Source organism: Panthera uncia, chromosome D2, assembly GCF_023721935.1.
Source record: "Panthera uncia isolate 11264 chromosome D2, Puncia_PCG_1.0, whole genome shotgun sequence".
Lineage (NCBI taxonomy): Eukaryota > Metazoa > Chordata > Mammalia > Carnivora > Felidae > Panthera > Panthera uncia.
In genome coordinates this window covers 78,600,856-78,626,698 of record NC_064818.1, presented here as the reverse complement: position 1 = coordinate 78,626,698, position 25,843 = coordinate 78,600,856, and the positions used below count along the sequence as shown (strand labels likewise).

Here is a 25,843-nt window from a genome sequence, read left to right as displayed (position 1 = left end):
CCCTCTCCCTCTCCCTCTCCCTCTCCCCCTCCCTCTCCCCCTACCTCTCTCTCTCTCTCTCTCTCTCACACCCTTTAACAAACATCAATGGCAGACACCGTTCCACTCTTGGTTTCTGCTGTTCCACTAACAACTGCACTTACGAATGTGTCTTTGAAGTTTCAAAGTAAGTATCAGTACCTACAAATCTACTTCTTTTGTTAAGCGCGGCCGCCTGGCATTTCATTACATGGGTGCGTCGTGCTCCCGGAATCTTTTGATGGGCATTTATGCAGTTTTCTGTCTTTGCCTCCTATAAACACCTTGATAGGTAGATATTTGCAGCCATCTCCAAGCACTGCTACGTGGTAAAATTCATAAAAATAAACCCGTTCAACCGAAGAACACGTGGATTTTAAATTTTAGTGTACGTTACATTTAAAAAATCTTAAGATCAAATTTTCTAAAGGGGCTATGCTCCAGCGTGTCTGTTTCCCACACGCTTGCACTGCCAAAGTTTTTTTTCGATATTTACCCATTTGTTAGCTAAAAAAAAAAAAAAAAAAAACCAAACAACCGGCATTGTATTTTGATTTGCATCTCTTTCATTGTGTGTGTGTGGCTATTGAAAAGCCGTTGGTGTTTCTTTTGCTGTGAACTGTTTTTCTGCATCTTTCACTGGTTTTCCTATTGGTTCTTTTGTCTTATTCTTCAATTATTTGTATGATTTCTTTTTTTTTAAGTTTATCTATTTTGAAAGAGAGAGAGAGAGCAAGCAGGGATGGTGCAGAGAGAGGAGAGAGAGAATCCCAAACAGGCTCCATGCAGCCCTGATGATGCAGGGCTTGAACTCACGGACCGCGACACTTAACCGCCTGAGCCACCCAGGCACCCCTGGTTCTTGATGTATTAAGATATGGAGGCTTTTGGTTTTTTTTTTTTTAATTTTTTTTCAACGTTTTTTATTTATTTTTGGGACAGAGAGAGACAGAGCATGAATGGGGGAGGGGCAGAGAGAGAGGGAGACACAGAATCGGAAACAGGCTCCAGGCTCCGAGCCATCAGCCCAGAGCCTGACGCGGGGCTCGAACTCACGGACCGCAAGATCGTGACCTGGCTGAAGTCGGACGCTTAACCGACTGCGCCACCCAGGCGCCCCAAGATATGGAGGCTTTTGTATCAAATGTGTTGCGAGTGTTTTATCTAGTTTGTTGGTTATTCCCTCGTTGTTACTGTATATATTTTTAATTAATAGACTTTGAGCAGTTTTAGGCTTACAGGAAAATCGGACGGGAAGTATGCAGTTCCCATACACCCACTCTCCCCCCTTCCTCACCTACCACGGTTTCTCCTATTGTTAACATCTTGCACAGGTGTGGTATGCACTATATTTTTAGTTCTGCATATATCTTCGTGTAATAGGATGTATGAATCTCCTATTTAATGGCTTCTGGATTTCATGCCTTGCTTAGGACCTCCTTTGAGACTATGAAATAATTCTAAGAGCTTGTTGTAGTTTTTTTTTTAACGTCTGCTTATTCATTCATTCATTCATTCATTTTGAGAGAGAGAGGAAGAGAGAGAATCCCGAGCAAGCTCAGTGCCAAGCCCCACGCAGGGCTTGATCTCACGACCGTGAGATCGTGAGCAGAAATGAGCAGAAATGAGGAGTTGGATGCTTAACCAACTGAACCACCCAGGCGCCCCAACTTTGTTATGATTCTTCTCGTTAATATATGGGGTGACATTTTAGCAAATGACGTTTTGGCACCTATTGAGATGATCGTATACATTTTCTATATTAATCTGTGAGTGTAATAAAGTATATCCATGGATTTTCTAATGGTGAACCGCTCTAGCATTCCTAGAGACAAACGGTAGTTGGTTGTTTCTGATATGATGTATTATTCTTTTGATAAATTGAGGATTTGATATGCCATTTTTAAAAGGATTTTAAAATCTATTTTTACTATGCCCTGACACTGCTTGTACAAATTGCAAATGTCTATAGAATTTCCTACTACATCTCCTAGACCTGGTGCAGTTTTCAGGTCCGGATCCTGATCCTTGAACATCTTTTCAATGTATTTTATAGAAATTAGTCTGTATCTTCTCTGCCTTTTTTTCTTTTTCTCTAATTGTGGCCACTTTTTTAAAAAGCTTATTTATTTGTTTTTAGTAATCTCCACACTCAACGTGGGACTCAAACTCACGACCCCGAGATCAAGAGTTGCCCACCCCTCCAACTAAGCCAGCCAGGGGTCCCCATCTAAATTTGGTTGCTGTTATTTGTAGGGGAAATCATCTGTTTCATATGGATGTTTGAATTTTGGGTATTTAATGTAGTTATTCTCTCTAATGCTTTAAAGTTACATCCTGTCCTTCGACACGTTAAATGTTGGTCACGTGTCTTTGCTCTGTTTACCGAATCTACATTTTTGCCGCTGCTGTTTGCTTTTGATCTTACTAATTTATGCTTTCCTGTTTATGTATTCTGTTCTTGGGCTTATTTTTATTTTTCCTAGCTTCTCCAGGTGAAAGCATAACTCAATTATTTGCAGCCTTTCCTGTTGTCTTGTAAATGTAGGCAAGGCAATTTCTTTCCAATGCCACTTTGTAGACGCATCATGCCCCTCTACTTACTGTTAACTTTATTTTTATTATTTTTTTACCTTGTTTCCCCTTGTTAAAAAAGTTTTCATTTACATTCCCGTCAATATACAGGGTAATATTGGTTTCAGACGTACAGCGTGGTGATTCAATGCTCCTGTACGACACCCGGTGCTCATCACAGCAAGTGCGGTCCTTAGTCCCCATCACCGTTCCACCATTCCCCCTGCTCGCCTCCCCCCTGGTAACCACCACTTTGTTCTCTATAGTTAAGAGTCTGTTTCTTGGTTTGCCTCTCAGACACACAGATCAATGGAACAGAATAGAAAACCCAGAAATGAACCCACAACTCTGTGGTCAATTAATCTTCGACAAAGCACGAAAGCACATCCATTTTCAAGTAGCTTGTCATTTTCTTTTTTTCACCCAAGAATTAGTACGAAGTATGTTTTCTGTGGGGTGCCTGGGTGGCTCAGTTGGTTGAGCATTCAACTCTTGATTCTGGCTCCAATCATGATGTCACAGTTCGTGAGTTCAAGGCCAGAGTCAGGCTCTGAGCCTGCTTGGGATTCTCTTTCTCTCTGCCCCTCCCCCGCTTGCTTAACCACAAGCATGCTCTCTCAAAATAAATAAATAAAAACTTTTTAAAAAGGACTATATTTTTCCGTTAATTCTTTTGTTATTTTTCATGGTCTATCTATATTTTATTAACTGATTAATTTTTGCGTTGTGGTCAGTAATTAAGATCTGTATAATTTTTGCTTACGGAAAGGTTGAAAGTGTTGTGGCTTAACACATTGGTCAGTTTTTGTAACTGTTTTATGTGTTTGAAAAGGATGTGTAATTACCCCTTAAAATTTTTATTTTGAAAGCAGTATAGATCTGTACAAAGTTGTGGGGTTTCTTTAAGTGTTTGAGTGGGTGAGGGAAGAGCAGAGAGAGGGAGACAGAGAATCCGAAGCAGGCTCCATGCTGTCAACAAGGAGCCTGATGTGGGATGAATTTCCTCCCATTTCCTCTCCCCCCACCCCTACTCCCAGGTGCCCTCACAAACCCTCACTTGCCTCACTCCTGCCTCGCCTCACCTCTCTCTGCCCAAACACCAGCAATCACCAACAGGAGTTACCCCAAACTCAGTGTGCTAGGGATGAAATTCACAAACTCACGAAAAAGGTTTGCAGAACCATATCTGCGATTGGGTGAAGGAGGGACACAGCGATGGGGAAAGATCAGCCTCTGCTCTTTGGGATTGAAGAATGGGGGGGTATGTTTACCATCGACAAAAACACAAATTAGAGAACTGGCCCTTAAACCCAGTCGTTTCTCATTTAATTGTTTTCTACATAAAATGTAAATACCACTGTCCCACGACCTCACCTTAAGGTCTCAATCTGGTGAACCAAGAACAAAGGACACGGCACTTGAATGGAAGGGGAGCCCTCAGGGACTCAGGTGAACTCCCCAAGTACAATAACCCACTTTACCGAAATAAAAGTCTCTAATAACTTGGCACAATGTCAATGACTTGCCATTGTTGGTTCTTTGTTTTAGTGCGTTGTTTTGAACAGAGGAATAAACAGCCAGTTAAAGAAACCCCAACTTACTAATCAATTACATGCAGGTGTTTATAGATTTCTGCTGTCTTAACGAATGAGACTTGGACTCGTGCCATCCTAGAAATGACTTAGATGCTAAAAGAACAGCTGATGGTTTGGCAATACTCTTTCAGAGCCATGCTGCCTAATATCCCTCCCGGAGCCACACCGGCGAGCTTCCGTTACTTACTGTGCATGTTGGAAGCATGTGCCTAGCGACTGGCTTTCTCGTTTATACAAATCAGATCTCAGGCCCTTAAAGATCAGAGTTAAAAGAGCAGAGAGATGATTTCCTATTTGAAGCCCACCCTTGAACACTGCCTATTTTTAGGCAGAGAAGCACATTCTCGTTTGGTCTGTTTTGACACTTAGGACTATTTTTAAAGACTGCCTCGTGCCGTCTCTTCGTTTTGCACATTTTGTCGCCGTCTTCGGCCAAAGCCATCCCTGTTCTGGTGGCTGCGCACCAGGTTCAGATGCGGTGGCTGGCTGTTCCTGCCGTGGCTGATAGGCTAGCCATCCCCGGAACAGGGTCCACTTGGCATTTTTGCGGTCAACTGCAACTCGAATCAAAGTTCAGGACACATCGCCGCTGTCCCGTGGGCCAAGACAAAAGGACGCTTCACCCATTGGAGCATTTTTTTTTTTTTTTGATCTACAGAACTGGTACCATATTGAGGACTCCTGGGCGGGGGGGGAGCTGTGTGTGGGGGAGGAAGGGCTTGAAATGACAAGCTAAGTATAGGTTTCCCATATGTTCCGCTGAGTTCGTGAAAGAATCTATGCTGTTATGGTAACACCCTGAGGACCATAAAACAAGCAAGAAGAATCCATTTCCTCCTCTGGGCTCTTTGCTGCTGCCCACAATCGTGGGTCCTAGTGCGACACCCGGAGCCCAAGATGTGGGTCGAGCCCCTTTAGCTCGGTTCTGGGCTTGGTGGCTTAACACCACGGCTCAAGTCCCGCTTTTCTCTGGGCGGAGTGAGGCTGGCACTTCCCAAACACACAGGGTAGTCATTCTCGAGCGCCCGTGCCGTGCGGAGGACTCGGAAAGCGCTGTGTAAGTGTGAAATGCTGTACGTTGCCTTTATAAGTACCTATCAAAACAAACGAAAACATCTCATTTAACACCCAGTATTTAAGTAAACACATTGCAAATATACCAAAATAATCCCCCCCAAATATTAAACAACAAATCAACCCCCTGTCAGAGCCTGACTCACTGAATAAATGGAATGAATAAAATTGTAACTCACACGCTTGACTACGGCTCTATGAAATTGTCGAATTTGTGAGGTGTAGCGTGTGATTTCTGCACAGAAGAACCAAAATAACTTCAAACGCTGTCTTCTCTCCCCCAGTCGAAATCAAACAGATCTGCAGGTTTCCAAATTGGGCCATACCGGCACGAGAGCACACATCACATTTTCTTCCCTTCTTTCCCTCCCCCTGCCCAAACAGGAGCCAGCGTCAGAAAGATCCAAGAAGCTTTGTTTCGGCTCCACCTGGGCGCTGGTCTGGTCGCGTCGCTCGGAGCCGTGGAGCTGGTTCCCAGGGGAAAGAACGAGTGCGCTCGCGACCCAGGGTCACATAGTTGTTCGCGGGATTATAAGTGACCGCGGTAGCATCTGGCCTTCCCTGCCCGAGAACACATTGCTGTTCCTTAGGCCTGAAGGAGAAACGTTGAAGCCATCGTAAATATTCTCCCGCCGTTTATAACCTTGGTCAAAGCACCCAGGACCCTCGTCAGCCACGAGTGACGTGTGCAGTCCTTCCGCACACGCCATGGCGGTCCCCAGAAAGGACAGGCAAGTCTCAACAACACCCCGTGGGAGAAATCAGATTGTTCCCCTGAGAACAGACAGGCACCCAGGCCTGAGCAAACCAATGCCTGACATCTGTCACATTCGGGATCTTTAAAAGGAGGGATTCGGCTCTGTGCGTCCACAGTCACTGGAGAGCTCAGTGTCTTTAGCCAATCAGGACAGTTCTGATCAAAGCAGATATGTTTGCCAACTCAACCTGGCCTAATTTCTAGCTCCTTCCTAACAGGGCTCTGCCCCCTTCCCTTTGGGCCTCGTGAGCCACATTCTCACGGGCACCAATTGAATAAATGTAAGACATGCCCAAACACCTCACGTGTTGACTCATCACTCAACGACTGTTTTTCGAGCCTCTGCCTTGGGCATTGGGGAACAAGGCTGAGCAGGGACAGACTCGCCCTCCCTCTCAGAGCGTGCCGTCCAGACTCCCTGTCAGCCGAGGAAATGCAGCCACCCCCTTGCAAGAGTCGAGGTTTCAAGCTAAGAATGCCGATTAAACGTGGATCGGGCAATAATACTTGCAAAGGTCGTAATTATAATTTTATTAAGCTGTGATCAGGGAGATAAGATAAATGTCATAGAAATGTGTTTAATATTGGATACATACGATATTAAAGAACAATTATGAATTTGTGTTTCTGGTGTACATGAAAATTTGGATTTGTGTAGGGGCAGAAGCAGAGCCTAATTTTTTATCTGCTGGATGAGAAATTGATTTTAATTCTTTCCCTGCTAATTAAAGGAAAATTAGAAAAACAAACTATTTGCTACAGCACTAAATACATTTTGATTACTTATGGATATAAGCAGTTATCTGGGTTTCATTTATTTACTCACAGAAAGCCTAATGATAGGTGAAATTACGAGTGGGGTAATGGGGAGGGACTGTGGGTTTACTCAGCTGAGGGGGTGAGGTCCGTGTTCCCACCGATGGCTGGGACGTGAAGTCGAGGTGCTCCCCCCTCCCCCGTTCACACAGCGAGGGCTCTGCGGGGAGACAGCAGACGCACTGGGTTGTTCGAGAGGTGATGAGAGAGTGGAGGGAGCAGAGTCGGGCTCGAGGTGCCAGGGGCAGCAGAGGAAACTTCCAGCGGGCAGCTGGGCGCTGGGGTTCGGCTCAGGAAGAGCACCAGATCTGCAAGGAGCAGATAGGATGACAGCTTGATGCGGGGAAGGGGGGTCGACAGAAGGATTTTTTTGTTTGTTCGTTTGTTGTGGCTGAAAACAACCCAAATTTATTACAGTTTTGGAACCCAGAGTCAAAATAGGTCTCAAAGGACAGAAATCAAGGTGTGGGCAGGGCCACATCCCTTCCCAGAGGTTCTGGAGAGAATCCAGTTCCTTTCCCTTTTTGGTTTCTGGGGCCATCTTGGTTTGCAGCCCCTTCCTCCATTCTCAGAACCAGAGTGGCTCCAAGTCCTACCCACGTGGCCCGGTTCTGTTGTCCTATTCCCTCTCAGCCTTTTTCTTTTTTTAAACCAAGGAAAGAGTAGCGTGTATGAGGCAAAGAAGGGAAGAACGTGGATGGACTGAGACAGGCTGGGGAGGAGGGGGAGGTAGATGAGGCCAGAGCAGTGCTGGGCGGGTGTGCACCCAGAGGGGGCCGGCCTCTGGGCGAGGCTCAGGGGGCAGGCATGGAGAGGAAGAGAGGAGAGCAACCTTCAAGGGCGAGGGAGGACTTCAGTCCCTCTGGAGTGACCATGGTCCTAGGGAGAAAAAGGGTAGGGAGGCAGCTCAGAACCAGGTGCCTGAAGCAGAACCTTGTGGAAGGTGGGGGTGGGTAGAGTTGTTCTTTCGGGTGATGGCCGGAAAGCCAGCCACGGGGAGATGGTCTGGATGGATACAGGGCTTGGTCCTGCTTTGGGATTTCCCAGCAGGTGGATGCCAGGAGAAAGCCTAGGGCAAGGCTTTTGAGGCTGGCTGCACCCTTGACCTCCTGGGACCTGAAACCAGCTGAGGCCGGGGCCCCACCCAGCTCAGTTACATTGGGTCCCTGTGCTGGGGTCTGGTTTGGTATTTTTACTTTTATTAGTTTTTTAATGTTTATTTATTATTGAGAGAGAGAGAGAGAGAGAGAGAGAGAGACCGAGTATGAGCAGGAGAGGGGCAGAGAGAGGGGGAGACACAGAATCTTAAGCAGCCACCAGGCTCTGAGCTGTCAGCACAGAGCCTGATGCGGGGCTCGAACTCACGAACCATGAGATCATGACCTGAGCCGAAGTCGGACGCTTCACTGACTGAGCCACCAAGCGCCCCTGAGTTTGGTATTTTTAAAAAGCTCCCACATTATTGCAGGGCCAGTGAGGCTGAGAGCTGCTGGAGGGGCAGAAGGACACATATTGTCCAAACACCCGGGCTTTTGGAGAAACTGGAAGAGTATGGGGATTAGGGAACGGCACTGAGCAGGCCGTGGGGCGCAGGCGTGGGGCACATCTGCAGAGCTGGAACACGGGCTTTCAACGAGTCATACCTGCGAATTTATTTAGAACTTTTGCAAAGGTATCAAAACTGAGTCTCATTTGGTTATTCATTTAATGCGTCACCTTTATAACATGGTTGAGCAGTACACGATGTGTTGAGATTTGAAGTGTCCTAGAAATTCAGGCTGCCCGGTCACCAGAGAGAGAGAGAGAGAGAGAGAGAGAGAGAGAGAGGAAGAGTCTCTGGGGACTGGGGTCCAGTCCGGGCTGCGATGGAACCCCCAGCCCGGAAGCTCGTTCACGCGGTGAAGGTGCAGCACTGGCCAGTGTGTGTGGACAACAGGAGCCAACGTGCAGGGCCTGGCAGGACCTTGAGCGCACGAGGTGATACCAGGACGCTGCCAGCTTCTCAGGCCTGGATGATGGCAGTGTTTGGGGACAGCAGAAGACTGCGCACTTCCCCTGTCTGCCATACCCCCATTCCCTAGGACCCAACATCTGCCTGGCATACAGAACATGGGTGCAAGGAGACTGCCAAAAGAACATTCTGGAAAGTCTTTGCAGGGGCCATTTGTGAAGGGTGGTCCTAGCTTACTGGGTGAGAGTGCAGCTCTGGGACCCAGCTCAATTGTTACCTTTGTGGGCTGATCACATCACTCCTAACTCTTGGTTTTCATGTCCTTTTACGGGGTCTAATTAGGGGCCCCACCTCCTAGAATTAAGGATTACAGGAACAGGTGCATGCAAAGCGTTCTTCAAAGTGCGAGGCGGGGCGCCTGGGAGGCTCAGTCGCTTGAGCATTCGACTCTTGATTTTGGCTCAGGTCGTGATCTCACGGTCACGCGATGGAACCCCGCATTGGACTCCTCGCTGAGCCCGGAGCCTGCTTGGGATTCTCTCTCTCCCTCTCTCTCTCTCTCTGCCCCTTCCCCACTCGCGTTCCTGGAAGACCCCGATGGCCAGTGAGGCCTGCAGGCTGACCCCTCTGGGTCCCTTCTCTTGGATGAGTGGAGCACTGGGACGGTGCCCCCTTCCGTCAAGACTCTGCCATTTGCCATTCACAAAATCGGGTCCCTAGTTACGATTCTCCGGCAACAACAGTGGATTGCATCGATTCCTAGAGAACCAAACAGTATTGGGTTGGTGATGGGTCTGATGTGGCCTTGACCCCTCATCCTGCCTTGTGAAGGGAAGACCTGGCCATTCCAACACCTCCTCCCCACCCCGCCACTGCCCTGGCTGGAAGCAATGTTTCTTCTTTCTCCTCTGAGCTTCCTCACAGCCCTGAGTGCGCGGGTACGTTAAGTATCTGCTCCCCCATCCTCCCAGGCTACTGGCACCTGGTGGACAGGCTCACACCCTTGCTTTTCACCTTTACCTTGGCACTTGCTTAGCTCATCCTCTGACGCTCACTCACGGTTCAGGACACTAATGAATGAGGGAGTGTCTCCAAACAGCCAACCATTAAAACTCTGGTGCTTTTTTTAACCTTAACAATTTAAAAAAAAAATTTTTTTTTAACGTTTATTTATTTTTGAGAGACAGAGACCAAGCGTGAGCAGGGGAGGGGCAGAGAGAGAAGGAGACACAGAATCGGAAGCAGGCTCTAGGCTCTGGCCTGCCAGCACAGAGCCCGACGTGGGGTGCGAACCCACGAACTGCGAGATCCTGACCTGAGCTGGCATTGGCTGCTTAACCAACTGAGCCACCCAGGTGCCCCTTAACCTTACGACTTTTTAATATTTTTTTAATGTTTATTCATTTTTGAGAGAGAGAGAGAGACAGAGTGAGAGCAAGGGAGGGGCAGAGAGAGAGGGAGACCCCGAATCCGAAGCAGGCTCCAGGCTCTGAGCTGTCGGCACAGAGCCTGACGTGGGGCTCGAACCCACGAAGTGCAAGATCATGCCCTGAGCCGAAGTCCGACGCTTAACCAGCTGAGCCACCCAGGTGGTGCCCCGAACCTAATGATTTTTAACAAAACGGGCTTTTTCCATTCTAGAAATGGCAACGATCATTTTGCTTTACAAAGCTGTGGCAGGTGAGTAAAGATGGCTCTACAAAGAGGACAGCGTTTTACCGAGGCCACATTTAGGGAGAAGAATGCTCCGGTTTTTCCCCTCTGAAGATAGGTACTCTTTAGTTATTTATTTAATCGCTGTGATAACAACTTTTGCTCTGAACTAAATATATGCAGAGACGCGTTTCACAAGCCCCCTCCTCCGCTGGGCGGGGAGAGCAGGGAGGCGGCTTCCGCGGGCTCTGCGCAGTGGCCGGAACCATCTGCTCGGTGGCTGGAACCGTCTATAGATTAAGTCCCCAAGCCCTCGGGTGCTACACAACATTGATCAGACTCAGAAAATGTTTTTTTTCAAAAAAAGCACGTATGTAACAGACATCTTTTATCCTTTCCCTTAGAAGACTGGACAAAAGCCAGTTTATTGTTTTTAAACATCTGCACCGTACCCCGCCCCCCGCCCCAGTTTTTGGAAATCAAAGAAACTCATGGTAACTGACGTCCAAGGAGCAGACTCGAACCTTAAAGGCAGCTGAGCGACGGACTACTAATGGCCCCATAAAGCACTGCTCGGCCTTCACCTAATGCCTAATTACTCACCGGCATGCCTTTGCTCCGCCAGTGTCTGCTCGAACAATGCAGCCAAACAAGGTGGAACTGTGTCCATTTATGGGCAAGTCAAAGACCAATAAATAAAAAGTTTAATTTCCTGATTCCCTGAAGTCGATGGGGCTTAGAAAATACTCCCCAATCCTTCCAACAATGTGTCTCAAAACACCGTGTGACCAGCCACCTCGTCTCACATTTCATTGCTCATAAAAAGGAATCAGATAACGCTAAGTGAAAAAAAGCAGGACACGAAGTGCACTGTGTTTACAGCTAAGAAACCATCCGCTTTGGGCTGAGGACTGGAACCCTACAATCGTTATCAGACCTTCGTGACGGGCGCAGGATCCCTGGAGACGGCTTCCCCTGTTTTCGAAATTTTCTGCTGCTTAGTTTTACAGCAACCCCCCAAATTGAAAGTGATCAGCAAAATAATTAGTGAATTGTTTACCAGGTGCTAGTACTCAGGACGAGCTCATCACATGAGGGCTCCGATGTGAAGCAAACCAACCGAAAACTGAGAAATTCATTCAGGTATCCTCGGATTCTGTTTCTTAGCTTTCGTCTGGAGGGCTGTTGACTCCTGAACAGGTATCTGAAGTTCCTATCACTGATAAAAAGTAATCCTTCCTTAGGTCTTTGTTCTTATTGAATTCTTTTTTTTTTTTTTAATGTTTATTTATTTTGAGGGGGGGGGGGGAAGAGAGAAAATCCCAAGCAGGCTCTGGACTGTCAGCGCCGAGCCCAACACGGGGCTCGATCTCATGACCCATGACATCATGGCCTGAGCCAAAATCAAGAGTTGGCCATTGAACTAACTGAGCCACCCAGGCGCCCCAGCCAGTTACGGAATTCCTTAAGGTAATTAATGATATTTGGGAAACTTTCCCCTCTGTAAGTATGATATGGGAAGATGAGGCAGTGAACTGGGGGTGTGATTCCAGGTCTAGGAAGAAAATGGGGAGAAACTAGCCGGGCTATTCACATGAACTGTCTAGAGAGACCAGACTGCGCACGAAAATGGACAGAACCGATTCTGACCCGTTCCAGCCCACACCGTCAGGCTGAGCAAGCCAGCATGATCTTTTCATCCCGGGACCACGTCTGAGGGTCTCACCGCTGGGCTGCTGCGGGGTCTGCTGACGCGGGAAGACCCGGGGACAGAACATCAGCGGGGCTGGTTCTCTTACCCTGAATTTTTTCAACCGTTTCTCAAATGGGGGTCCTCGACGTGCCTCCCCGGCCCTTCCCCTTTTCCGCCTCTTCCCTCCCCTCTCCCTCGCATGCGTTTTGTTGGCCAATCACTTACGCGGACAGCCATGGATTCGGAGGTCCCACGCGAGGCATCAGAGATACGAAGACACGAAGAGTCGCGTCCCTCTTGGAATGCCAGCCTGCTTCAGAAAGGTCTCTCCAGTACTTTCCTCCTTTCCGTTCCCACCGGCACTGCCCTGGCCACCCCTGCCTTTCAGCTTCCGGCGGTCATCTATTGGCACACCTCTTGCTTCTTGGATGGCCACCAAACACAGAGGGATTCTTCTAAAATTTACCCAGGCGCTGGTGCCCTTGCTTAAAAACGCTGAAGACTCATCTCAATGGACGGAGTTCAGCCTCCCTGCCATGCCCATTAACTACCACACCCACATGCCACCAATCAGGATACTGGTACCTGTCACTTCCCAGGCAGATGGCTCCTGTTGACATACCGGCCCTTGGCTCATGCTTTCCCTCTACCTACAGTGCTCCCCCAAACACCCCACAGAGGAGGTCCTGGATGCCGCTCACCTGTTGTTAAGGGCTTAGCCCCAACTTCACCTTCTCAGGATTCTCCAACTCTCCAGCCCTGCCCTCGGTCAGCTCCTTTCTGACCACGATGCAGAATGTTCCAGATCAGGGGTGAGTTCTCTGTCCTACAGTTGACGGCCACACCGTGAGAGCTTCTGGCTACACCGCTGTCCCCCGAGAGAGCTTGTGGGTAGTGATCCAATACCAGCGTGTGGTATTCCTGAATACGAGGCTATTTTTTTTTTTTTCAGAACCAAAACACTTATATTTTTAAAAATGGAAAATCTGAATTAAGACTTGAGTTACATTCAGATAATTACAGGCAGCAGTCAGTTTTCGGATTAAAGGAGGTTCCATTCGTTGAGAAAGCATTCTGACCCCACCCTTCCTTCAGGGTATCTGATTATGGCTTCAATGTCTGTTTCCAGGGTTACTAGTTTTTTTTTTTTTCTTTGAGATGTTTTTTTTCTTTAATGTTTACTAGTCATTCTTATTTCACCCAGAAGTCCTTGATGGAATCTCTTAAATTGCAGGTGGAGGCGGGGGTGGAGAATGGGGGTCTGGGAGGGAGACGCCTCAGAAGAGAAGAGAGAAGTCCCCATTCCTCCCCCCCCCCCCCCCCCCCCCCCCCCCCCCCCCCCCCCCCCCCTTCTGGCGTCCCCCCTCTGCCCTCCCTTTTTCCTTCCAGAGCCAGATCCCGGAAGATCTCGCCTCTTTCCTCGGATGATTCACTCTATTTGGGACATCTCCCTTCATCATTCTCCCAGACACACTCACGCAGGAAGGAGAGGGGACTTCAGTGCCACATGCTGGCCAGACGGAGAGCATGCTAGGGCCCGGTGCATGAAAGTGAAGGCAGTCACACCTTACTGAAAAATAAAGCACAGCATAAGTTCATTATTAAAATGTGTGCAGTCTTCAAGATGGACCCCAGTGATCTACGCCTCCTTGTGTTCATGTTCCCTAACATACCGCATCGGGGCTGGTCCCTTGTGGTCAACAGAATCTGGTGGAGGCGACCCGATCTGACTTCTGACGCTGGGTCATAAAAACGGACAGAGCTTCTGCCTGGCATTCTTTCTCCTGGGGACACTCACCCTTGGAACACAGCCACCATACTCTGAAGAAGCCCACGGGCCCTCACGAAGAGCCACGCGCAGAAGAAACTCCCCGGCGTCCGGCCAGCCCCAACCCCCCGGACAGCGAACGAGCCTTCAGATGTTTCCACCCCACGGCCTTTCAACAGTCCCCGCGAAGCCCCGGCCAAAGCAGCCCCTGTCTCAATTCCTGGCTCACAGGTCGCTTGTTTTGTATCATCACATTTTGGGGGGTCACTCGTGAGGCAGTCCTAGCAGCTGCAACAGGACAGTGAAATGGATTGAGCTCCAATGTCGCCGTCACCAAACGTGAGCGCCCCTTGAGGGCTCTACGCCCTAGCGGACGTGGTGTCCAGCAAGGGCTCGTTGGAAGGAACCGGGACGATCCGGGGACAGGGCTCTGTGGTGAGTATACACGGCCATTCAGGACGCTGGCTGGGGCACCCCATTTCCGAAAGTCTTGAATGTGCACGGTGGGCGGCCATACAGACGAATACCACAAGAGGGCAGGTGTAGATGCTGAACTAGGGTTTCGTGGACTTCACCTTCTCTCATACTGCCTTGTTTCCCCCCCTTTTGCATTTCACTGATGATTTTGTTTGATATCGATCGCTGCCCACGGATCAGCTCCATTTTGAAGAAGTGAATCTACGTTTCAGAACCCAACCTGATCCAGGAAGGAGTGCGGTCGGAGAGGCTCCCTAACAGTTAATTTAACAATGCCGTATTTGTATTTCTTATAAAATATATTTCTGTAATGACAACACCTACGATTTCATTACGAAGAAAAATTGAGCTGCTATTTTTAAATGTCAGTGGGATAAACATTTCCTGACTTTATATCACTGCGTGAACGCAGATGTGCTATTTACTCAATCTCATTTATTTCATAATGGGATTAAATAATGCTTCATTATTTCATAATGAACAAAGTAATATTGTGATCTCGAAAAAAAAAGAAGCAATTACACTTACTTTTCCTTCACCTCGGAACCCCTTCCCCCCCTCCATGCATTCTGACATTAAAATGAACTAATTTGTTGGGTAATTTAAAGTCGGCTCAATTTCTCCGGGAAAGATGAGGAAACGGGCGTCTCAGACCCTGGGGTTTTTCTGATTACAAATCGTCTCCTCAAAACATTTCTTATAAACTTCAGGTAGCCTCGCCCCTCAGAGTGCATCTCACCGGCTATGCGGACAGTGCTCTTGGCGTCTGGTCAGCACCTGTCTCTGCAGGCTGTTCAACTGCACCTCCGGAGCCCATAGTGTTGAATCATCCAAGGCTGATCGGCACCCCCTCGCCCCCCGCAGTGTGCCCCTGCGGAGCCACCGGATGGGGCCACGGAGCTCAGCAGGCTGCCAGTTTGGATGCGTCAAGTCGTGTGACCCCGGGCACCTCAGCAGCCTCTCTGAACCTCAGCTTTCCCCTCTGTAAGATGGACCCATGCTTCTGTTTCTCTCCAGGGGACGCTGCAGGGACTGAGAGAATGGGCCACAGCTCTGCACCTGGGGACGTGTACATGCTGCCTGGGACAGCAGACGCGGGGCAGACAGCCAGCTAGTATTACTTTTTACTGCCCTGCTTTTGGTTCTGTAACAACCTTTACTGATTGATTAATTGATTTATAATTTTTTTAATGTTTATTTTTGAGAGAAAGAAACAGAGCGTGAGTTGGGGGTACAGACAGAGCGAGAGGGAGACACAGAATCCGAAGCAGGCTGCAGGCTCCGAGCTGTCAGCACAGAGCCCGACACGGGGCTCGAACCCACCAACGGCGAGATTGTGACCTGAGCCGAAGTCGGACGCTCAACCGACTGAGCCACCCAGGTGCCCCTATAACAACCTTTACAGATGACTTTGAAAACAAAGATGCTAGAAGAGTGCTATGTCTCTCTTCCTAGCTGTGTGCCACGCATGACCTCCCTAAATGCTTCCAGAAGCTTCCTCTGGAACAGGTGCTCCTTTCTGTGCGTCTCTACTGCATCTGAAGGTCCAGCTATTATTCGGGAAAAATTCCACATGAAGGAAGGCTTCCCTCCCGTTTTCCCACTCGGCGTTGGCGGAGACGGTCTGTTACAAAAGGCGGCAGTTTCTAAAGCGGCCCATCTTCCGCTTTCAACTCTGAGTCCACATGAAGTCCTTTCAAACTCTGCTTCCTCCAAGGTCAGACACCCCAGGTCAGATGTCTTCATAGGGTAGAGTTCTACAACGGCACACGTTGAACTTTCCCTTCCAGGTGCCAAATGTTTCTTACCATTACACGGTCTGGAATACATAGTAGTACAAGGTGGTTGTTTCTTTTTTTTTTAAGGCACCAATAACTTGCATAACCTTTAACCCATGGTCAGCATGAGGAAGCTCTGGACTCTTCTTTAAGGGCACTAACTCCATCATGGGGCTCCGCCCTCATGACCTCCCAAAGGTCTCATCTCCAAACAGTATCACGTTGGGGATTAGGGTTTCAACATAAGAATTTGGGGAGGACACAAACATGCTGTCCATAACAGTATCTCAAGAGCCTCCCATTTCCTGAGATCGCAACAGGATGGCGCCCCCTGGAGTTGTACGACGCAGCGACACATAATTTTGGCGCTCAAACACCCGTGAAATAAACGACATGATAAATCATGACATTTCTGATTCAAAAAAATTTTAAGTATTTTTATTAACCATTTTTTATTACCGTTTTATAATAATGCAAAAGGCAATGCATAAATTAAAAAAATGGCATTTTCAATTAAAGACATGCTTTCAAAGAACTTAAGTTGATAGATCTTTTTTTTTTTCCTGAGTGACTTTAAGCATGACTTAAATATTCTAACAGGCCAATGGCTTATTGATCAGAAAAACTTGGGTATTAAATTACCGGCTGCATACTGCCCTAAGAATCCCATTTGTCTTTGGATTTTAGGGTGATTAATTTCACACAGAGGCAAGCTATATTTTCATCTTGTAACATCTAAAAGCACGATCTGATGTTCGTTGATCTTCAGAGCAGTGATGTTCCAAAGACGTGTGTCTGGCCCCACAATTAAGCATTTCAGTTTTCTGTCAAGTGTCAACAGGCTGCAAATTCAGATCAGTGAAAAACGTCTCACTTTACATATTTTTTTGTTGTTGTCGTTGGTTTTTTTTTTTTGTTTTTTTGTTTTTTTGGTCTTGTTCTCTCAAGCTTCTTCTCCTACTAGAGATACAAAACTCAACAAACCCTGTCGAGTCCAGAAAGTAGCAAAGAAGGACTGAAGTTAATTTAGTGCTTGACGTGGGACCGGGGACAACGTGCCAAGATCACACTATTCTTTTATTTGGAATCCCACCACCCGGTGCTCGGTGCCTCCAGACTCCTTGCTTCCACTCTCCGTCCTGCGGCTGCCCGGGCCCCAACCAGCGGTGTGCGCGTGAGGGGGAAGCCAGAGCCCACTGGGCCTCTCGGGATCCGGGCCACCGGGGTTCAGCCCGTGGGAACCCCAGGGCGCCGGGGTCGAGGTGCGGGCTCTGCGGCTGTCGGGGCCTGGCCGTGAATCTCCACTGGCACTCTGCGGTCTCACTGTTGCCACAGGCCCTGGGCCCTGGCAGCCTCACCCCCCCCCCCCCCCCGGAGGCCCTGCCTCCCCGGTCGCCCCTCTTCTCCCCTCTCCGTGGCTTGTCCTGTCGTGGCCCTCAGCACTCGGAGAATCCCACCAGGACATCTGCTTTCTGCGCTGGCCTGTGGGCTCTCGCAGGGAGGGAGAGAACTTAGTCCTCCCTGTATCGTCGCTGCTGGCCTGGGGCAGGGACGTCGCTGATCAGCGGGCTGAATGAGTGAATGAATGAATGAATGAATGGATGAGCAGAAAGCACGTGGACAGTGTGCACGGAAGAGCTTTGTCATCAGCAGAGTGGCAGACGAACAGTGAAGCGCGGTCATCGGTGATGACCATTTTCTTTTTAGTCATCAGATTCAGGGCCTCGGCCCGGGTCACAGCCAGCACCCAGAAACGAAGGCTGGAAGGCTGGGGGACCCCATGGCTGCAGGCCGGGTGCCCAGGAAGCAGACTCAGGAGGACTATAGAACGCAAGACGCTAGACTAGGGAGAACCCGAGGGCCGGGGGAGGACGTGGCACCCGCCAGAGGAGGAGAGCTGCGAAGCGGGTGGCCCGATGACGGTTTTGGCTGTCCCCATGGGGAGCCCTGAGCTAGGACGGCCCTTCAGACCGGTCCCGACTTGGGTCGTGACAGCTTGGCCTTTATCCGCTGCCCTGGTCAGACGTTGGGTGTGGGTTGCCCCAGGAAGGGGCGTGAACTTGAGCGGAGGTGTGTGCTTTTGGGGTCTGGGCAGCCCACCACAGTGTCCACTACACCAGCTCTTAGGGGGTCCATGACCCAAGGGAACCTGTTGAGAGCCGAGGAGGCTGGGCTTGCCAAATCCTTCGCCGGCAGCGAAGACAGGCTTCAGTTAGGAAAACACAGCCTAGCGTATCCACGAGAGTCGGCCGCCAAAGTGCCGGCAAAGACTGGGCCAGGTGCCAAGACCCTCAAACACCGGGGCAGGGCCTCTGGGGTGCTGGCAACGTTCTGTCTCTTGCTCTGGGTGTGGGGGTTACCCTGGGTTGCGCTCTTGTGACACGCTGACTTCTCTATATACATTATGTAAATTACATCTCAATAATGCTGTTCAAATTATTTTAAATGTTTGTAACAAATGTGTCAGGGTTAACCTTCCAGTCTGCCTCCCATTTCTCCTTTCAGAAGAGAAAACATCAGTGGGGTTTTACGACACGATTCTGCCAGCCCCCAGATGGGAACAAATTATTTTAACGCGAAACTATGAACTGAGCCAGAACATCAAAATTCTCTCTGGCACGAACCTGATCTTCACTCTACGTGTGGACACTTCTCCGTTCTCCGCGTTAGCCCATTATTAGCTTGCATTTCACTCGAAGGAACATTTAAACACTTTTATGGGGGGGGGCGGAGTCTGCACCATTTTCAGTCCCTCCCAGCGTGCCCTCATGGCACACCTGCTCCGCCAGGGACTGTGTCCGGGTCGAAGGAGGCGCGGGCCCTGCTGACGAGGGGACCCAGTCTGGTGGGAGGCTGATGCACACTTAAGAGCGAAGTCAGTGGCTGAGCCGGACGCACAGGGCGAGGATCAGCATGAACTTTCTGGAACGGGTGCCCCCTTGCCAGATTTGGAGAGATCGCCATCTAACCACCCTGGCGCATCGCCTGGAAACCTCATTTTGCTTGTGTTCGTTTCCTTCCACAGGCCAGGCCAGCCCGGCCTCCTCGTGGCACGGCCCCTATGTTTGAGGCTCTTGCCTTTCTGTGTTCATACTGGTGCCTTTGTGTCCTTTTTCTTATCTTTCTATGCAACAAGGTGGCTGGCTCTCAGATCCCTGAGCTTGCTGTTGGAGGGACAGAGGCTTTCCCAGCATCCTCTGAGCCTGAGCCTCCTGTCACAAAACCCCGTTTGCCTGGGTCCCCTGGAGGCTGCTCCATTAAATTCATACGGTGTCAGTTACTGCTTTCTTGCCTCTTTATTTTATTAAAAAATTTTTAAATGTTTATTTATTTTTGAGACAGAGAGAGACAGAGCATGAGCAGAGGAGGGGCAGAGAGAGAGGGAGACACAGCATCCGAAGCAGGCTCCAGACTCTGAGCTGTCAGCACAGAGCCTGATGCAGGGCTCGAACCCATGGACCGTGAGATCATGGCCTGAGCCGAAGTCAGACGCTTAACTGACTGAGCCACCCAGGCGCCCCTTTATTTATTTATTTATTTAACCACAGGACCGCACATCTCCTGAGTATCAGGTCCTCCCGCAGAAGTTCATTCCCTATCCCGCTCCTTTAAAACTTCCAACTAAGATTAGCACCCCAGTAACAAGATAGGCGGTGAGCTGGGGACACCCCAGGGCCTGAGTGGTGCCGTCTGCCTGGCTCTGCAAGAGCTGACCCGTAAGGACCCACCTCACCTCCTCCCTTCTCTCCCGGCAGTGTGGAGAACCGAATCCTTTGGTTCAGTTCAGATTCCGAACAGCTCAGGAGCATAGGACGCGAGGCGATCTGCTTTCTGGTTTCTCCCTTTGTTGTCTGGTCACTGCCCGCTCCCAGCGCGGCCCCCCGCACTGGCCCGGGCTCCAAGGGGAAATGAGCGTCCGGCCGATATTCACATAAGCACCCGGCACCATCTCCACATCCTTTGACTCTGGATCAGGACGTTCTTAGGACGATACTGGGCAGCGGAGGGTCGTGGGAAGACACGAGGAGATTCGACAGCCAGAACACATGTTGTGTCCGCAGACGCTGGTTTACTGTGACCTTGTTGAAGCTTGCAACGGTTCACACCGGGAGAAGCATTCCAAGACTACAGTTTGTCCAGCTCAGCGTCAAAAAAGATGCTGCAGATAGTTCCGAGAGCTGAGACGCAAGCACGAATGACCCCGCGGGGGAAACACCAATGCCTTAGAAAACCTCACAGCCTGTCCACACATGTCTGAATCCTGTCCACACATGTCCACTCTGAGGCGAGGACAGGACAGCCACCATTTGTATGTCACTCGAGTCGCGTCTCCAGAGCCAAAGCAAAGAGGCACCTGATTACTGGTAAATTCCAACTGCATAGAGAGCCATTGACAATAGTCGACCTCCAGTCTTTTCTTAAATGTGCTGTTAAATTCCTGGGTACATATTTGCTGATATAACATTCACAGTGAGGCTGCAAAAAAGGTGGACTTAAAGTCCCGTTCTCATACTTACCTGGAGTCACTTCAGACCCGCCTGTCCACACTCACAGGGCCTCTCACCTTCATGTTGCACCAGAGCAGAGGATTTGGTTGATCAGGACCATGCCCGGCTTTTCCCCTCATTTAGAAACTGGCAAATCACAGGGGTGATTTCAAGTGAGCTTCATATGAAAGATACTACTAAGAAGGAAGGGGCTAACGCAGAAAGATGAACGTCCCCCAGTATCGCCACGATCCACACAACCGTGGCAAATGCAGCGTGAAAACTCGCCCGTTGCGAAGACACGCGGAGAGCCCACGGGCAGGCGAACAGGTGCTCCACATCGCGCATCGTCAGGGAAACGCAAATCAAAGCCACGATGAGATAGCACCCCCACACCCATCAGGATGACTACCACTGAAAAGCAACAGAAAACAACGAGTGTTGGCAAGGAGGTGAAGACACCGGAACCCCGCAGCCTGTCAATGGGAACGCAAAATGGCGCAGCTACTGTGGAAAATGGTACGGCAGTGCCTGAAAACATTAAAAATAGAATTGGCTTATGATCCAGCCATCCCGCTTCCGGGTATTCATCCCGAAGATCTAAAAACAGAGTCTCAGGGAGGTCTTGGCACACCCGGTTCATGGCAGGGTTGTTCACAACAGTCAAGAGGGAGAAGCAACCCAAGTGTTATCATTGGATTAACGAAGAAAATGTGGGTGGGAGATAGATCTACGTACAGACAATGGAATATTATTTAGCTTTAAAAAGGAAGGAGATCCTGTCACGTGCTATTACACGAACGAACCTCGAGGACATTATGCTACGTGAAATAAGCCAGCAGCAAAGGGACAATACTGAATGATTCCACTTATATAAAACCCCTGGAGTAGTCAAACTCACAGGACCAGAGAATGGAACGGTCATTGTCAAGGGCAGTTGTTTAACGGGCATGAAATTCAGTTTTACAAAATGAAAAGTTCTGGACACTGGTTGCACAGCAATGCGAATACACTTTAACAATACTTAACTCTGCACGTAAAAGTGGCTCAGATGGTAAATTTTATGTTGTGTGTATTTTACCGCAATTTTTAAAAATTATGCAAGGTTGCCTCCTCAGAGCAATTGTCATTGGGTAGCGTTCTGTCCGGTAGTGTCCTGCTGGGGTGTGTATCAGCCCACGTATGCGGAGTCCTTGACTGTATCTTCCTGACCCATATCCACCATGGCCCCTGGGGCAGGGGCTGGTAAACAGCACAGTTTTACTCAATGTCTGAGGAAGACAGGGAGAGAGAGGGAAGAAGGAATGAATAGAAAATCCACAAAAGATAAATTACAAATGGACGGTAACCAAATGAGGAAATTTTCAGCTTCACTAGTAATCAAAGAAAAGCCCATTAAAGCAACAATGAGTTTCCATTTCTCACTATGAAATGAGCAAAGATATTTATTATTATAATTTAAATACCTAACGCTGGCAAGGATTTGTTGAGATGGATCATTTCAGACAGAACTGGCATATTTCTACAAGGAAATGGAGTAGTACCTACGAGCAGCCCTATAAAAATGCCTATCTTTTGACCCAATAATCTCCATCTAAGAACAGATCCTGAGGAATCAACAAGATACGTAGACAAAGATTTAGGGGCAAAGGTACTTACCACAGAGTTACTATTAACAGCTCAAAGACCAAAGCAAACTATCTGGCAAATGGAGAATCTCAGGCACAAGATGAAAATTATATAGCTATCAAAAAACCATATTTAACAAAAATATTTAATGATGTAAGAAATTTCTACAGCGATATACGCATGTAGGTTATGCATATAATGAGATTGGTTTCATAAAAAAACCAAAACAGGGGCGCCTGGGTGGCTCAGTAGGCTGGATGTCTGACTTCAGCTCAGCTCATGATCTCACAGTCCATGGGTTCGAGCCCTGCGTCAGGCTCTGTGCTGACAGCTCAGAGCCTGGAGCCTGCTTCGGATGCTGTGTCTCCCTCTCTCTCTGCCTCTTCTCCACTCGCACTCTGTCTCTCTGTCTCTTAAAAAGAAACACTTTTTAAAAATTTTTTCAATAATAAAATAAAACAAAACAAAACAACCAACGAGCCTCAGAGAAGAAATACAACACATCAAGATGTAATCTGTGATTCCTGGATGACGTGATTATCACGAATATTCCTGTACCTTTCTTTAGCTTCTAAATATTCTAAAACAACCATTTGATCTTTTTGGAATTCGAAACAAAATGTGACTTGACAAGAGTAAAAGTGTTGTCACCATCTTAGCATCGAAAAAGCGCTCGGGGAAGGGAAAAATGACAAGGCGAGGTCCCTGTTCTCAAGGAGCCTTTGCAAGGCGGTGAAGACATCTACCGTGCTGCTCGGGGAGCACAGACGTGGGGGTGATGAGATGGGACCAGGGAAGGCTCCCCGGGGAGGGGAGGGGTCTGAGCCCTTGTCTGCCTCCTCTGGACCTGCTGCTCGTGCTTCCTGTTGACTTTGTCCTCTCCTGGTATCACTCGTCTGGGACACTGTGCTTCCTGCCATCAGTTAACAGTGCCTTAGGGCTCATTCTCTCCATGATATATGTAGGCTCAACTCAGCCAATATAGGATATTCTCCAAGGTTTATCTCCTTAATACCCTCACTGTAGCAGGCTTTCAAGTCAGGGCTTATTTATTTATTTTTTTTTTAATTTTTTTTTTCAACATTTTTTATTTATTTTTGGGACAGAGAGAGACAGAGCATGAATGGGGGAGGGGCAGAGAGAGAGGGAGACACAGAATCGGAAACAGGCTCCAGGCTCCGAGCCATCAGCCCAGAGCCTGACGCGGGGCTCGAACTCACGGACCGCGAGATCGTGACCTGGCTGAAGTCGGACGCTTAACCGACTGCGCCACCCAGGCGCCCCAAGTCAGGGCTTATTTAAATCATCACTTGGCTTGCATCCACTTGGGCAGGGATCCCCTTGCTCAGAGATCAAGGTCTGGGAGGTAGCAGGACCCACATGGCCTGAAGGGCCACTCCAGCAGAAGCCTGGAGTCTTAGGCTGCAGAGGTGGGAGGCAGGTACCTCGATCGGGAAGCAGGGATAGGAGAACCGCAGAGGAGCAGTGGCTTGTCCGAGGCAGGGGGCCGGCCTCGGGCGAGAGCTGGGACTGTGTCCTAGCTTTCCTGACACCCAGGTGTTGTACCTATACACTGCAACCTGCTGCTGGAAGGGACGCGACCCTCGCTCCCCACTGGAAGACTCATCTCACTGCAGTGGCACACGAGGGGACCGGGACCGGCTGCTGCGGGCGGTTGGCTGCTGGGGGGCGGTGTGGATGGTGGCTGCTTTTAGTGCCGATAGAAGAAAGATGATAATCATCTTTGTGTGCACATCAGGAGACCATTTGGGGATCTTTTGAAATTTAGAATTGAAAAAAATTACAACCTAAATACAATCTTCTTCTCTTTTGGCTTTATGTGTCCGCCCCCCCCCCTCCCCCGCCCCAATATGAAAGAGCTACGTGTTCTGGAGGTTTTAGCCAATGCGATAAACAAATCAAAGCTGTGAATCAGGACTGGGAGAAATAAGACAGACTAAATTATTTTTAGGTATTATGTTTGCCGGTTTATAAAGCCCAGGGGGATTACCAAGCCAGGGGAGAAGGGAATGGCATGGTCAAATGAGCCCAGCCAGTCCTTTGGAGACTGCAAAGTCAGAAAAAGCCTGGATAGGATCCAACTGTATAGCTACATAATTATACACATATATATGTGTGTATGTGTATGCATATATTTACATGTGCCTATTAGCTGAGCTAAATAGATACAGGTAAGGGTCAATAGAAACAGAAATCTGCAAGTATCCTACACAAAACCAGAGGGGGTAACACATGAGTAGATGCAGGTGTCTGGGACTAAAATGATGGAAAAGAGACTTCTACCTTCATGGGGCTTGTGTGCTACAGCATGACACAGACATCAGTCAAAGACTCACACACCCCGTAAAACATTCCCATTGTGAAAAGTGCTGAGAGGGAGGTAGGGTACGGGGGGGGGGGGGGGGCTCTGCGAGCACGTAACAGGGGGGGTTTACCTGGCTGGAGAAGTCAGTTACCACCTGAGGGTTGAGTGTCATTAACAAGTGAATTAAACAGTAAAATGTAAAAATCGACATCTAAAAGAACTAAAAACAGACAAACAAACCACTCAGGGATCATTTTGGGGTAGGACTTATTTCTTGTAGTATAACGCTAAAGGAAAAAAAAAATTGCTAGATTTTACCATATCAACATTTAAAGCTTCTACACATCGAAAAATCATGGTAAGCAAAAGGTAAAGTACAAATTGCCAAAAAATGCAACGTACGTGAGAGTTGTCATTTTCATACGTAAAGAGATTTATTCACCAAGAAGATAAAGACACGTGCACCCACACATAAGTGGGCTCAGATATGTTAATATAAGTACAAGAGGCCAATAAACCATATAAAAACTGTGTGTCTTCAGTTGTCATAAAAGGCACATGAGTTACAACAATAGCACGTCTATTATTTTGCTTCTGATATTGGCAGGGATTTAAACACCGGGGTACTAAAATGTGAAGGAAGGCGGCAGGAGACAGGTGGGAATATAAATTGGTCCAATTTCTCTGGAAGGCAATTTGGTAATATTTATAAAATGCTTTAAAAAAGTGCCTACTTGGTAATTTCACTCAGAGAATTTATCTTAAATCAACATGCACGCGCGCAAAGATCGCGTGAAGGATATTCACCCCACAGTTATTTACAACAGAGTAAAACCAAAACAAGGTGACGGACAGAATGATGGACGGTAGGATACGAGGCAGCCATTCAAATTCATTGTCAGAGAACCTCAGGATGTGGACAAATTGTTTGAAATACACGGTTGAATGGGGGGGGGGAACAGTTTACCCAACAGAAAAATCTGAATGGGGACACCAGAGATATGAACCACATGTGTATGGAAACGTGATTTACAGCCTACGACTGGGGTAGCATGACAGAGCCGTAAAGAATGGATGATTAATTCAGTGAATGGGATAATTGTTACCCATGCACACAAAAAATAAGATGAGTGCCTTACGGGACATCACGAACACGAGTTCCAGGCGGAAGAACAATCCGTGAAAAGAAAAACTTCAAAACTTGTCGAAGAAAATGCAGGTTGGTATCTGGCCGCATGCAGAGACTT

At 48.5% G+C, this 25,843-nt stretch overlaps 1 protein-coding gene across 1 annotated transcript in view; it reads left to right on the top strand.

Annotated features, from left to right (window-relative positions):
- The window catches only part of TEX36 (testis expressed 36), a 19,797-nt gene extending 13,480 nt beyond the window's left edge, over positions 1–6,317 (top strand). Inside the window, exon 6 of the mRNA XM_049646637.1 lies at positions 5,646–6,317. The gene's annotated coding sequence lies outside the window, so the exon portion shown is untranslated. The remainder of the gene's footprint in view (positions 1–5,645) is intronic.
- The last annotated feature ends 19,526 nt before the right edge of the window (positions 6,318–25,843 follow it).